The sequence below is a fragment of the Myotis nattereri genome (assembly GCF_964212035.1).
Source record: "Myotis nattereri genome assembly, chromosome: 14".
Lineage (NCBI taxonomy): Eukaryota > Metazoa > Chordata > Mammalia > Chiroptera > Vespertilionidae > Myotis > Myotis nattereri.
In genome coordinates, this window is record NC_138089.1 from 32988649 (window position 1) to 33003616 (window position 14968).

Below are 14968 nucleotides of genomic sequence, written 5' to 3' on the forward strand. Positions count from 1 at the left end.
CGTCTCCAATTTGCACAGAAACACAAGGATTGGACAGTCGAGCATTGGAAAAAAGTCATGTGGTCCAATGAATCACGTTTCCAGTTGCATCACGAGGATGGCAGAGTGAGAATTTGGCGGAAACAGCATGAAAGCATGCACCCCCACATGCATGAATAGAACCCTTCAAGCTGGTGGGGGCAGTTATGGTTTGGGGCATGTTTTCCTGGCATGATTTGAGCCCTTTAATTCGTGTGGAACAACATCTGAATAGCACAACATACCTAAGTATCGTTGCTGATCAGGTTCATCCTAACATGTTGATGGCGTATCCCAATGGAGATGGCTTCTTCCAACAAGACAATGCGCCATGCCACGGTGCTTGTATTGTGCAGGAGTGGTATCAAGAACATAAGGGAGACTTTACCTTGCTTAGGTGGCCCCCACAATCACCAGATCTCAATCCAATTGAGCATTTGTGGGACGAAGTTAAAAGAGCCATCAGGCAGCTAGTTCCACAACCATCAGATCTCACAGAACTGGACAGTGCTATTCATCAGGCATGGTGTCAGATTCCTCGCATCACCTTTCAACATCTCGTGGAGTTAATGCCAAGAAGAATCGCTGCAGTATTGAAGGCAAAATGTGGCCCAACGAAGTACTGATGGGGTGGTCATAATAATCTGGCCACTCAGTGTATATGTACTAGAGGCCCGGTGCAAGGCAATTGTACACTGGGGGTGGGGGAGTCCCTCAGCCCAGCCTGCACCCTCTCGCAGTTCTTAGCGCTGCTGTGAAGGCAGGAGAGGCCCCCGCCACTGCCACTGCACTCGCTGGCCGTGAACCCGGCTTCTGGCTGAGCGGCACTCCCCCTGTGGGAGCACACTGACCACTAGGGAGCAGCTCCTGTGTTGAGCGTCTGCCCCCTGGTGGTCAGTGTACCTCATAGCAACTGGTCATTCTGCCGTTTGGTTGATTTGCATATTAGGGTTTTATTATATAGGATATGTATTGTCACTGCCTGGAACAGCTTCTTGCCCAGAATAGATTTATTCTGCCAGTTATGATTTTCCAACTACAGAGAGGGCTGATGAAAATGACTCATTTAAAATATGACTTGGGCTGTTCTCAATATTACAACTGCCCCTTTTCCCATTCTTCAAAGTACATGCACCTATGTTTTGCACTTAGATGACAAGACAAAGAACAATGCATACATACGCATATTATGTGTTCTGTGACTTATTTCATCAACATTTTGCTTTTCCCACTCTTTGATATTTTACATTTTTTAAAAATCTCACAGCTCTGATAATAGAGTATATCCTACCAATTCTTAGTCATTACTTCCATGACATGCACTAAACTAATTAAAACAAAAAGCTCCAGGAAGTTCCAAGATTGTAAAGCTTGAGTGCAAGTAAAAATAGTAGTAGGCTAGAAACAGCTTTATTAAAGGAAACGGGAAACTTTGTAACAAGGACAGGGTAGGCAAATTTTTTCTGTGAAGAGCCAGATAGTAAATATTTTAGGCTTTTTGGGACATACACAGTCTCTGTCATATATTCCTTTTTTATACATAAATCATTTTTAAATAAGGGCAGTAAAAAGAGCATTTTTGAGGAGTTGCAGTTAAAACGGTGGAATCCAGAAAAGTTTTTTAAAAAAGAAATTTACACAGGGCAAACAGGAAAGGAAACAATAAGCAACAAAATATCGGAAGCTAAAAGACAGATGGACAATGGCAACTACTCAGTGAACTCCGGAAAAGTGAAGCTAACCCTAACTCCTAAATAGGAGTTGAAAAATCCAATTTATACCTTGGAATTCTCAAAAGATTCAGGAACTGGTAGTACCTCATACTACTTAAATTGAGGCAAGAGTTAAATACGGAAGACTGGGTAAAAGTTGAGAAGCAGTTAAATCCCCAAATCTACCTGATGGTTGGCTACCCCACTCTGCTACTTAAATTGAGGCAAGAGTTAAATACGGAAGACTGGGTAAAAGTTGAGAAGCAGTTAAATCCCCAAATCTACCTGATGGCTGGCTACCCTGCTCTGAATGAGGAGTAACCAGATGTAATTAAAAGTGTGCATACCCTTCCGAAAGTGGGGGAATGAGAAATCCAGTCCCCCCAAGTCCCCTCACACACACATAACCCTGGTGGACAAACTTTCAGCCCTCAAGCAGACTGAGTTTTCCCCTCATGAACCTGACACAAGAGGAAACACCTCTCATATAACAGGGTTTTCTCAAAAACTGGCTCACTCAAACCACCATGCAATTAAGTCCAGTATTTAAGTCACCATTAAATCAGGTTTACTATCAGGAGATAATAGACAAAGATTAATGACTTTTGAAATAAGCCTCCAACATAAAAGTTAGGGGTCAATATAGAAGAAATAGTCTGCAAAAAGAAAAGAACATTTTTAAAGAAATAATAATTTGTAGCCTCAGAAATTAAAAAAGTACAACAATGAAACAAGTACAGGATGCTCTCTATACAAAAAATTTGAGAGAATAAAAAGAGCTCTTGAGAAATCAAATTCTTTTTTCCCCTCAATAGTTTATTGATTTTTAGAGTGAGAGGAAGGGAGAGGGGGAGAGAAACATCGATGTGAGAGCATAGCATCCATTGGCTGCCTCCTGCATGCTCCCTACCAGGGATCGAGCCTGCAACCTGGGCATGTGCTCAGACCAGGATTCAACTAGCAACCTTTCAGTGCACAGGACAACGCCCAACCACCTGAGCCACACAGACCAGGGCAGGAAATTAGTATCTTGACAGCAAAAATGAAATTTTCAACAGAAGGCTTAGAAAATATTAAAGAAGCCTTTCACATAAAATAGAGCAAAAAAGATTATGAGATGAAAAACAGCAGAAAAAAACGAAGAGAGGACTAGCCTAAGAGATTCAAACAAATAAGGGAAGTTTCAGAGAGAAACAGAAGGAAGAGGAAACCACCCACTGTAATGGACTAAATTGTGTCACCCCAAAAATTCATGTTGAAACTCTAGATAAGGACTATAACAGACAACTGAGGGTAATGAGGTCATAAGGGTGGAGCCGTAAATAATCCAAAAGGACTGATGCCCCTAAAGAAGGAGAGAGCAAGAAAGGTTTTGTGAAAAAGGAGACTGTCTATAAATCAGGAAGAAATCTCATCAGAAACCAACCCTGACAGCACCTTGATCTTGGACTTCCAGTCTCAAGAACTGTGAGAAAATAAATTTCTGTTATTTGTCCCACCCAGTCTGTGGTATTTTGTGATGGCAGTCCCAGAAAACTAATATAACCATCATGAAATAATTGAAGACTTCCCAGAACTGATGAACATAATTTTGCAGATTTGGAGGACACGATATCCAGGAAAACACAAAAAATGAATGCATGCCAAGTCACACACTCATTAAATTTCAGTACAAGAGATACAAAATTCCAGAAAAGCAGAAAACATTAGGATTAGGAATCAGAATGTCTTCGGAATTCTCAAAAGCTAGAAAATAACAGAGAGATGCCTTCAGAATTTTGAAGAAAAATTATTTCCAATCTAGAATTCATTACTGAACCAAATCAAGCAGGAAGACAAGAAAAAAAATATTTTCATTAATGCAAGATTGCAACCTTTCACAGGAATCTATGGTGGTATATATACTCCATCAAAAGGAGGCATCAAGTCCAGCCGGCAGTCGTTGAGTGTCAAACCTATGAACCAGGAGGTCAAAAGTTCGATTCCAGGTTGCAGGCTTAATCCCAGGTGGGGTGTGTGCAGAAGGGAGCCAATCAATGATTCTCTCTCATCATTGATATTTCTATCTCTCCCTCTCCCTTCCTCTCTGAAATCAATATATATAAATATATATATATATATATATATATATATATATATATATATATATTTTTTTTAAAGGAGGGATCAAATTCACAGGCAACAGATTTAACACAGGGGAAAAGCAGAGTCACCAGTTTTGTTGTAAAAGGAGAAAGCTGGATCAAGCCGGTTCAAAAACTGGTAGACAAGGATAGTGCAATTCTACTCCCAGGTATTCATACCAAAAAGAAATGAGTTAGCCCAGCTGGTGTGGCCCAGTGGCTGAGCATCAACCCACGAAGCAGATCACAGTTCAATTCCCAGTCAGGGCACATGCCTGGGTTTCGGGCTCAACCCCCAGTAGGGGGTGTGCAGGAGGCAGCCGATCAATAATTCTCATCATTGATGTTATGTGTCTCTCTCTCCCCCTTCTCCCTTACTTGTAGAAATCAATAAAAACATTAAAAATAAAAAATGTGTGTATGTCTACTAAAAGACTTCTAAGTAAATGTTTTTAACAGCTTTATTCATAATAGTTAAAAAAAACTGGGAAAAACCAAATACCCATTAGTAGCTCATTTTTTAAAATTGTGTATTATTTCAATGGAATACTATCATCAGTGGGGGAAAAAAATAAAATAAAAAAACTATTGCTGCACCCAACATCATGGATAAATCTCATAAACACAATGCTAAGCAAAACAGCCATCCACAAAAGAGTACATACTGTATGGTTCCATTTCTATTAAGTTCAAGAACGGGCAAAAATAATCTATGATTATGTAAGTTAGAATAGTGATTTCTTTTGAGGATAGGAGATACTGATTGAGAAGCATGACAGAGTATTCTGGAGCACTACAAATAGTCTCTATACCTTGATCTGGGTGATGGGTATATGTCTACAAATGCAAAAATAGGCCTTTTAAAGAAAAAAAAGAAAGAAAAAGAAAAACTTCCCCGGGAAGAATTCTGGGAAGAAGGGGTTGTACACAAAGTATTCTAAATGTTTCTAAAAGTAAAAATTGTTATCATTCAAGAACATGTAGTACCTTGAGGTGATCAAGCATTTCCAAAGAAACATTTCCAATGCCTTAAACATTTCTGTAATATAGCTGGAATACAAGGCACATTAAATTCTTCGCTATATCTTTTATTTGAATTGATCTAGAGGCAAGATGATTTGGGAAATATGTACTGAAATTTTTGGAAGGCTGATTCTTTAAAAACAAACAACAAAATCCTTTTCAGATGCATCTGTTTTTTAAAAGATGTCCCCAAGCCATATTCTCACTGCTTTATTCAATTGGTCTGTATGAACAAAAGTGGAAATTATTCATACCATACTTATGTCCTTAAGTACAATTTCAGGAATAAAAAAAGAAACAAGAATCAGTGTTTCAACTGTTTATTTTAGCAGATAATTTACTTAAACAAATAAAAACCATTATAAACAACCAAAAGTTAAAAGAATAATAGCTTCTAAACTTGTTTCAGACCAAAAGAGTAAAGCATCCGCTCCAGGGATATTTCACCTGATATCTTTCTGTGCTACCTACCTGTCTTACATCATTCAACTCTTGCTATATAAATAAATGTGAAAAAGCAACAACACCAAGGCAGCCCTAGCTGGTTTGGCTGGGTAGATGGGTGTCAACCTGCGGAGTGAAGGGTCCCGGGTTTGATTCCAGTTAAGGGCACATGCCTGGGCTGCAGTGCTCGATCCTCAGTGGGGGACATGCAGGAGGCAGCCAATCAATGATTCTCCCTCATCATTGATGTTTCTCTCTCTCCCTCTCCCTTCCTCTCTGAATTCAATATATATATATACATATGTATATATATATAAATATATCAAGGCAACCGTGTGTGTGTGTGTGTGTGTGTGTGTGTGTGTGTGTGTGTAAATATCAAGGCTGCTATTCAGAGAAACTTTAGAGTTAAAGGGGGGAAGGGAGGAATATGAAGAACAAATATATGTATGTATAAAAGATCTAACTTCCCAAAAAGAACAAATGATTTTCAGAATGTTTTGCTCAATAAGTGGATTGCTCAATAATCTGGTTCTTCACAGATGAACAACTTGACAAAGTAGCAAAATGTAAAAGTGTTACTGTTCTAAGAATCAACAAGATCACTTTTAGAAAAATCATTACATTTATCAGGGGTTCTCAACCTGTGGGTCGCGACCCCTTTGGCGGTCGAACGACCCTTTCACAGGGGTCGCCTAAGACCATCCAGCATATCAGATATTTACATTACGATTCATAACAGTAGCAACATTACAGTTATGAAGTAGCAACGAAGATAATTTTATGGTTGGGTCACAACATGAGGAACTGTATTTAAAGGGCCAGAAGGTTGAGAATCACTGAATGAAGGGATAAAGCCTCAGGGGTTTCCTCCAAACCATCACATTGTTCCCATCTACTTTCAAGGCCCCCAAATACTCAGTCTCTTTATCAAGAGATTCAAACAAACTCCAGCAGTAAAACTTTTAAGAGATTCATTCACTTTTTAGTGAGTCAGAAGACACAACTGTAGAGAACATTATTTTTGTTAGTGCTGTTGATACATCTAACAAGCATAGAAAAAGACTGCAAGTATACTTTTAAATCATTGTTTCAATTGATCATGAAGGTTCCCCTGTCCTCATAAAAAAAAGTTCTGAATTTAATGAAGGCATAAATACACAAAATGCAAAGTAATATGAAGTAAGCAATAAAAAACAACATTGCAAGAGATGAGTAGTATAGTTTCATAAAGAATAAACAGAAAATTTGTAAAAACACACAGTACTAGAGTTAGGAAATCAAAGGTTAAGTCTCAGCTCTGACACCATCACTAGATGTGTGCATTTTAATTCAGATATTCTGTATGGGTTGCATTTTCCTTATAAACAGAAGGTGGAATTCCAACTTTCCCACAATACTGTCCCATGATATGATGATACAAGCCCACATCAGATTAAAAAAACTAAAGGAATGATAAAACAATAAAGGCTATGGGTTCAAAAGAAAACAACACAGAGAACAAAAGATCTGGAAGGCTGCACTGATGGACCAAAAATGAAACTTAACAAAATTTGAGTTCCTTTGCTATTTGGGTACCTTAGGAGGGCAATTTTCTTTTAAAAGAATAGGCAGGCTATGCGTAGACATTCAAAGTCTCAACAGATATAAAGGTAGAAAAATACAAAGTCTAAATGAGAACCAGAGATTGGTTTGGTTAGGTCAGTGGTCGGCAAACTGCGGCTCGTGAGCCACATGCGGCTCTTTGGCCCCTTGAGTGTGGCTCTTCCACAAAATACCATGTGCGGGCGTGCATGTACAGTGTGATTGAAACTTCGTGGCCCATGCTCAGAAGTCGGTATTTTGTGGAAGAGCCACACTCAAGGGGCCAAAGAGCCGCATGTGGCTCACGAGCCGCAGTTTGCCGACCACTGGGTTAGGTGGACAGTTCCTACAGAGAAACTGTGCTGTAATTAGGAAGAACAGGTTTTGAGCAGATTGTTAAAAGGCTAATAATGTGAACTATAGTCTATAGCAGCGGTTCTCAACCTGTGGGTCGCGACCCCTTTGGTGGTCAAACGATGCTTTCACAGGGGTCACCTAAGACCATCCTGCTTATCAGGTATTTACATTACGATTCATAACAGTAGCAACATTACAGTTATGAAGTAGCAATGAAAATAATTTTATGGCCAAAACCGGTTTGGCTCAGTGGATAGAGCGTCGGCCTGCGGACTGAAAGGTCCCAGGTTCGATTCCGGTCAAGGGCATGTGCCTGGGTTGCGGGCATATCCCCAGTAGGAGATGTGCAGGAGGCAGCTGATCGATGTTTCTCTCTCATCGATGTTTCTAACTCTCTATCTCTTTCCCTTCCTCTCTGTAAAAAAATCAATAAAATATATTTTTAAAAAAAAAAAAAAGAAAAGAAAATAATTTTATGGTTGGGTCACAACATGAGGAACTGTATTTAAAGGGCCAGAAGGCTGAGAACCACTGGTCTATAGGTAACGGGGAGCTATTGGTTTAACAATGAGAGATACGTTCAAAACATTATTTTATGATTAGGACAGGCCAGTATGGCTCAGCAGTTGAGTCTTAATCCAGGAACCAAGAGCTCACTGGTTCGATTCCTGGGTTGCAGCTTAATCCGCACGAGGGGGTATGCGGGAGGCAGCTGATTGATGTTTCTCTCTCATCTCATGGATGTTTCTATCCCTCTTCCTTCCTTTCTCTCTAAAAATCAATAAAAACATATTTTTTTAAAAACAGATTAGGCAGAAGGTTGGATATACTGAGTAGGAAGAAAAGGCAGACAGAAAACCTAGTTAAAAGCTAGAGGAAATAAACAGGTATCTGAGAGAAATTTCATAAAAATGGCTGAAAAATTAGCCAATGATATGTGAATCGAGGAAATCAAAGGTAAAACCAAGATTTGTGTCTGGGCAATTGAAAGCATAATATCACCATAACATATGGAATCAATTTTGAAGGAAAGACTATAAATTCTAACTCTGAAATAGTTTAGTGAGGATCATCCAGACAAAATTGTTGCCTTCATCTTTAAATGTCATTTTTGGCCCTGTTAGTTGTCTTCCTAAAACAGCACAGCAGAGTATTTATGAAGATCTTTTAAGTGCTTAGTGATTTCCAGAGTTTCCTCTGATTTTTATGTATCAACTAAATGATGATTTAATCTTCTGGTGTAGGTAGAGAACATTTGGTATTTTTCTATATTAAAAGTTATAAAACTATGATAAGAAAAAAGGACTACATCTGTATTTATCAAATCAAGTCTTCCTGACAAGTAATTTGTAACAATAATCACATCAAATCTACCTTGAACTTTGGCAGGTCCAAAAGGTCCATAAGAAAAATAAACCCAGGGCACAAAGTATCTCTCAATAAACTAAAAAGACATTGTATGTATACTTCAAGTTTTATTTACATGGACTAAAAGATAGTGCTTAGAAAAATAAAGTACACGATTTAAAATTAAGCAAGTGAACAAGCACAGTTAAGGAGTCTTGAACACTTGGCAACTAGTGTTCACAGATACCACAGCTAATTCTCACAGATCACAATTTTCCCAAAGAAAAAATCTCAGAGTTTGTAATCAAGATGGAATGAAACTACCAATGCATATTTCTTGAGTTACTATCCAACTGTGAATGGGATGCCTATTTAAACACTGAATATTATCGACAATTCCCCAACAAAACCTTCTTCTTGAATTCTCACCCTTCACTTTGTGACCTCGCTGAAAACTGAACCTTTAGGCACAGTGCTCTCCAGATGCTTAATAAACTGTACAGTTGAGTTTTCATAAATCTACCAAAGATTTTTAAAAATGAGTAACTTCTGCAACACTTACCCATTTTGACCGGACATTGAGCTTCTTTGCTCACCACCCAAGGTGGGATTTTAAAAAATTCTCCTTAACTTCATTCTTCCCTACCTTGTCAGCTTTCTTACAGAATCTAATGGGTAGAATTATTTTTAGCTGATCAGTTCATCAGCTCGAATTTAATTGAGCGTCTATAATGTCACTGTTCTCAGCCCTGAACAAAACCCAGCTTCCTGAGCTTCTAACGGCAAATTTAACTTTTATGGGAACGCATAAGGTTACAAAATCAGCCAACCAAGGTCGGTTTTTACCGGATATATTACAAGGCAAGTCAAAAGCTCACAACCCAAGCAACTCAGGTAGGAACCTACCACAGGTCCCTCCGATGAAAATACCCCCGATCTCCCAAGGACCAGGGAACCGGCTGGGGCTGGGGCTGGGGCTGGGGCTGGGGGAGGGGCAGAGGGAGCATCCCGAGGATGTCCACCCGCCGCACGGGGCTCAGGCTAGAGGCGAACGCCCCCCTTCCCTCCTCTCCCACGTCCCTACCTTCCTGGCTGCATTAGATCACAACCGGCAACGGGATTTGGGGAGGAAAAGAAGCAGAGAAGCACGCACGCCGCACACAGGACCTCCCAACCTCGCAGGGGTGGCCGCCCGGGGTGCTCACCGGGACCGGGCACTCCGGAGGCGGACAGGAAAGCCGCGGGGCCCCGCCTCTCACCCCCGAGATAGTGGCCGGAGGGTCGCGCGAAACCTCCGTGCAGACGCCCAGGCCGGGCCGACGGGCCTCCCCGCCCCCTTCGGCTCAGCTCCGGGCCGGCAGACGGCGCCCGGGGCTAACTTCGCCTGGGAAGAGGAAGCGACGCCGCGAATAGCAGGCTGTGTGAGCGCCAGGGACAAGGAAGGGCTCCCCGTGCATCTGCCCGCCGGCAAGGCCGTCTCTCCGTCCCTCCGCCGAGCCTCGGCGGCCCCAGCTCACCTGACGAGGGCACCCAGACGCCGCCGCGGCCGCCGCGATGGCCGTTACGGCACGAGGCCTCCGCTCAGCCGCCGCGTAGCTCTGGGGAAAGGGGCGGGGCTCGCGCAGCGGGCGGGCGGAGATGCAACGCCGACTGGCCGCGAGGCTGTGGGCGGGTCCGCTCGGGCAGGAAACCCTCTCTTGACCTCTTCTGATAGGCTCGGTCTCCCCGTCCCTTCCATCCGCCGCACCGGGATTGGGCGGAGCTGCCTGTCAGTCAAGCGCTGTGCTGGGCGTGGACTGAGCTGAGGCTGCGCGGCGGAGAACGAGCCGGAGAGTGAGAAGCGCCGGCCTTCATCAGGCGCCCGTCGCTTTTTTCCTCTCCGGCTGCCTGCTGTGGGCCTTCCTCCTCCGCGCTGCGGAGAGAGACTCCACAGCCAAAAAAAAAAAATGACTGCTTCCCGAGGTCAGCCCCATCCGCTCTGGGATCTTCCCTCGGGTCTCTGCACCTGAAAAGAGTCTTGGCAGATGAAGATTCTTGGGGGCAGACAGCAAAAAAAGAAAAACCAAAAGGCCTGAAAATGGGAACTTGGGAGAAAAATGTAAGACATATGCTTAATTTGAGCCACAACCCGAAATAGAGTCCGAGGACCTTCGAAGGGTCCTGGTGTGTAGGGAGCATCAAGTCTTGCCTGCAGTGGTCATGCTGCGAAGAGAAAGGACAGTGACTTTCGGGGACAGGTCTGCCGGCTCTCAGGGGCTCAGCCCCAGCCCCCTGCCTGGCCATCAGGATCCCGACACGAGCTGCAGCCCCGCAGCCCGCAGCCGGCCCATGCCTTCCTCACCAACTTCTCAGGGACCCTGCGTGGGGTGTTGGTCTTTTCCCCATCCACGCTGTTGAAGTAGTTTCCCCGCATCCTATTTAAACTCCTTTTAAGGTAGGAACCATATCAGCTTTCAGTTTTCCCCCAGTGCCTGGCACGCGACAGCACGTCAGTAAATATCGTTGAAGGCATTATCAATACCTCGCCCTTCCCCAACTTTCATCCGGGCCCTGACGTTACGTCCCACGAGTTCACACCTTTCTGCATTGAACTTCAAAATTATTCATTTGAATACCGGTGATTGTATGTGGTTTGCTTGCCATATACAGGATCGCAAGGTCGACCTCAAATCACCAGCGGCCGCTTCCTGGCTTCAAGTAGGCTGAGGCAAATAATGTCATGAAACTCTGAACAACAGCTACTCTCTCTCTCTGTTTACATCTTATTATTGGCATCTGCAGTGAATAATGTAAGTGAATTTTGAATTCACTATTAGGATCTCAGTGCCATATTTTATCATGGCTGCCTCCCAAAACTTATATATTGAACCCTAAGCCCCCATCTGGCTATATTTGAAGATAGGGCCTTTAGGCAGTACTTAAGTTGACTGAGGTGGTAAGAGTGGGGGCCCTAATCTTACAGGATTAGTGTCTTTATAAGAAGAGACACTAGAGAGCTTGCTCTCCGGCTTCACCATGAGAGGACACAGTGAGAAGGCAGCCATGTACAAGACAGAAAGAGAGATCTCACCAGAAGCTGACCATGCTGGCAACCTGATGTGGAACTAAGCCGGCAGCACTGTGAGACATTTTTATTGTTTGAGCCACTCACTCTGTGGCATTTTGTTATGGCAGCCTGAGCTGACTAATACAACACTTTTATTGATACACCTTATAAAGTTTATGGACTGAGGTATTACACTCACTTTTTTTAAGCTGGAGAAACCATTGTCCAGAAGTTAAAAGTATTTATCCAAAATCACACTGCGAACTGTTAGGGAAACCTAGCTCAATTCAATACTACTTACACATTTAACATGTGTTAGGGGCAGGGGGATGTGAATACAAATACAATAGGTAAAGTAATCCTTGCCGTCAGGTAACTTATGCCACCTACCTTAAGTAGGGAACATATACCCAGGAAAAAATATGCTGAAGTCATAAGTTTAGTTTTTATTTTGAAAAGGAATATGTATTTTGAATGGGCCAAGGATCAGAACAGACCCTTGATAAGACTGCAGATTTCTTGACAACCATGTGCCACCTGTTTAAACAATAGAAGAATTAAGGGATTTTAAAGTGTTTTAGTTCCTTGTAAATATGTTTTTTTTAAATATATATTTTTAGTGATTTCAAAAATAAACTAATCTCATTTAAAGAAGTCTAAAAGAGCCCTGGTGGGTTTGGCTCAGTGGTTGGACCATCAGCCCGCAGACTGAAGGGTCTCAGGTTCTATTGCTGTCCAGGGCAGGTACCTGGGTTGCATGATTGATCCCCAGCACATCAGCATCAGTCTGGGTGCGTGCAGGAGGCAACCGGTCGATGTGTCTTTCTCACATTGATGTTTCTGTCTCTGTCCCTCCCCTCCCTTACACTCACTATAAAAAATCAACGGAAAAATACCCTCCGGTGAGCGTTAACAACAACAAAAAGTTGAAAGACCAAATAGTTAATTTATTTAAGACTTGTTAAAATAAAAAGTTATACCTAAGCCCAGCCAGCATGGCTCAGTGGTTGAGCACTAACCTATGAACCAGGAGGTCACTGTTCGATTCTCCGGCAAGGAACATGCTTGGGTTGTGGGCTCCATCCCCAGTGTGGGGCGTGCAGGAGGCAGCCAATCAACGATTCTCTCATCATCATTGATGTTTCTATCTCTCCCTCTCCCTTCCTCTCTGAAACCAATAAAAATATTTTTAAATGAGAAAGAAATTAAAAGTAAGGAAAGAGCGATGAAAGAGGAATGGTAGATAGGCATAAAGTAATATATCAAATTGTAGTATGATGTAGTTAACAGGAATGGAGTCCATGTTCTTATGGGGTAGGAGTTATTCCAGAGGCTTCCTTTCACACGATGTCTTCCCAACTTCCAAACATAAGCATGCATATTACTTCTTTTACCAGAACTCAAACGAAAAACAGTAATCACCCTTGCTAATTAGTGCTGAGTGGACCAGGGTCTAAGCAGAATAAAATGACAAAATTTAGGTCAAAACTTAAAAGACCTAAGGACTGGAAATGGAGCTTTAGCTGGGTAGCTAATCTGTCTGGGATGAGAACTTGCATTAATTCCAAAGGAAGCATATAGGAAGACAAGGAAGGGAAAAAATGAGCCTCCATGTCTCAAGGCCTTTCCCAGGAAACTACTGATAGTTAGTTCATGGTGAGAACTGATTCGAGAGCATGATCTGTTTTAGCATCATCAGGCAGGGCTCTTTAGGACCAAAAAGAACCATATCTACTAATCAAGAAGTATCTAATCACAGGCTCAACTGTGAGGTATAGAAATTAGTAGACCCTGGGAACTAAATTTCTGGATTGAGCATTGCTATGCTTTTAAGGGAATTAATTCAACAAAAATGTTTTAAGAATCCACTCTGTAATAGGCACTATAATAAGTGCTGGAGATCTAAAGATCAGTCTTAAACTTAAAGGAGTTCAATCCAGTGTCAGAGAATGAAATTTAAACAGATACTTATTATTAATATAGTAAGTACAGCAATGCTATGTACAGGGGAACATTAAGTCACTGTGGAAGGGGAGTTGCGTGGTGAGGCTAGTCAGACCATTAAGTAGGCAAAAGAAGGGATTCTTACATAGAGGAGTCTGCATAAACATTCTATTGCACAATAGTAGAATATTGCTGGAGCAGAAGATGACTGGAAATGTAAGCAATATTGGGTTGTTGAAGTTAAGGACCTTAAACTTTACCCTGTAGACAATGAGAAGCCATTAAAGGGTTTCTTTTAGCACGTTAACATGTCATTCTGTTCTTTTCTGGCCTCATTGTTTCTGATAAGAAACCAGCTGTAATTCTTATCATTGTTTTCCTGAATGTCTTTTTTTTCTGGCTGCGTTTAAGATTTTGGTTTTTTAATCTTTGTTTATCATCATTTACACTATGTTACTAGGTGTGGTTTTCTTTGTATTTATCTTGCTTGGGTTCACTTATCCCTGTTTTTGAGGATTTCTGGTGGTTGTTGCTGTTTTCTCTTTTGTCAAATTTAGAAAACTTTTGGCCAAATATTGCTTAAAGTATTTTTTTCTGCTCGATTTCTCTCTGCTCTTCTGAGACTATACTTACGCTAAACTTCTTAGTCCTTAATACATGTGGTTCCAGGCTCTGTTCATTTTTTTCCACATCTTTTTCTTTCTATATTGGTTTGGGTAATTTTTTTTTAGAGCCAGTGTCTAGTAATTCTTGGAAAACCTAAATGTTAACATTTTTCCAAAAACACAGACACCCTACTAATGACTATGGGTTTATTTGGGGAAGGTTTGGAGACACATTAGTGAAGAAAATAGAAAATATAAATCACAAAATATTACAACAGAGAGAATTTAGCACTGGATGTTGGTGTGAGGCAGGAAGTAAAGTTCCTTGGCAGTGCAATGGGAAAACAGATACAGAGCTGAACAAACTGGCAGAGCAATATATAGTCAGATAATAAATCACAAGGTCTTATCTTACACATTCTAGACCTTCTTGGGGCAGACCCAGACCCACCTTGGTCTCAGTCCCTTTTAGGTGACATCTTTGAAGGTGAAACTGACCAGAGAATGACCTATATGCTCATTTTGATGCATCAGCATATTAAAGGACACACTTGGAAACTGATGAATATGCTATTGAGATCCTCCCAAGACCTGCCCTAAAATTCTGGCTTTTAGAAAATAGACAAAACCCCTTAAGACAAGGGACCCAGTGTGTGGGCTTTCTTATTAGAGCATGCCCATGCCTTCTTTCTTCAGGCATGTATCTTTGCTTTCTTTCTCCTAATCCCTTAAGGGTCCCCACAAGACTTGCAACCAAGGGAGCAG

General features: G+C 41.7%; 1 protein-coding gene across 1 annotated transcript in view; it reads right to left on the reverse strand.

Moving 5' to 3' along the window:
• Window positions 1-10208, reverse strand: part of NCK1 (NCK adaptor protein 1) — a 68361-nt gene extending 58153 nt beyond the window's left edge. The window contains exon 1 of the mRNA XM_081106195.1: window positions 10126-10208. The gene's annotated coding sequence lies outside the window, so the exon portion shown is untranslated. The remainder of the gene's footprint in view (window positions 1-10125) is intronic.
• Window positions 10209-14968: the final 4760 nt, after the last annotated feature.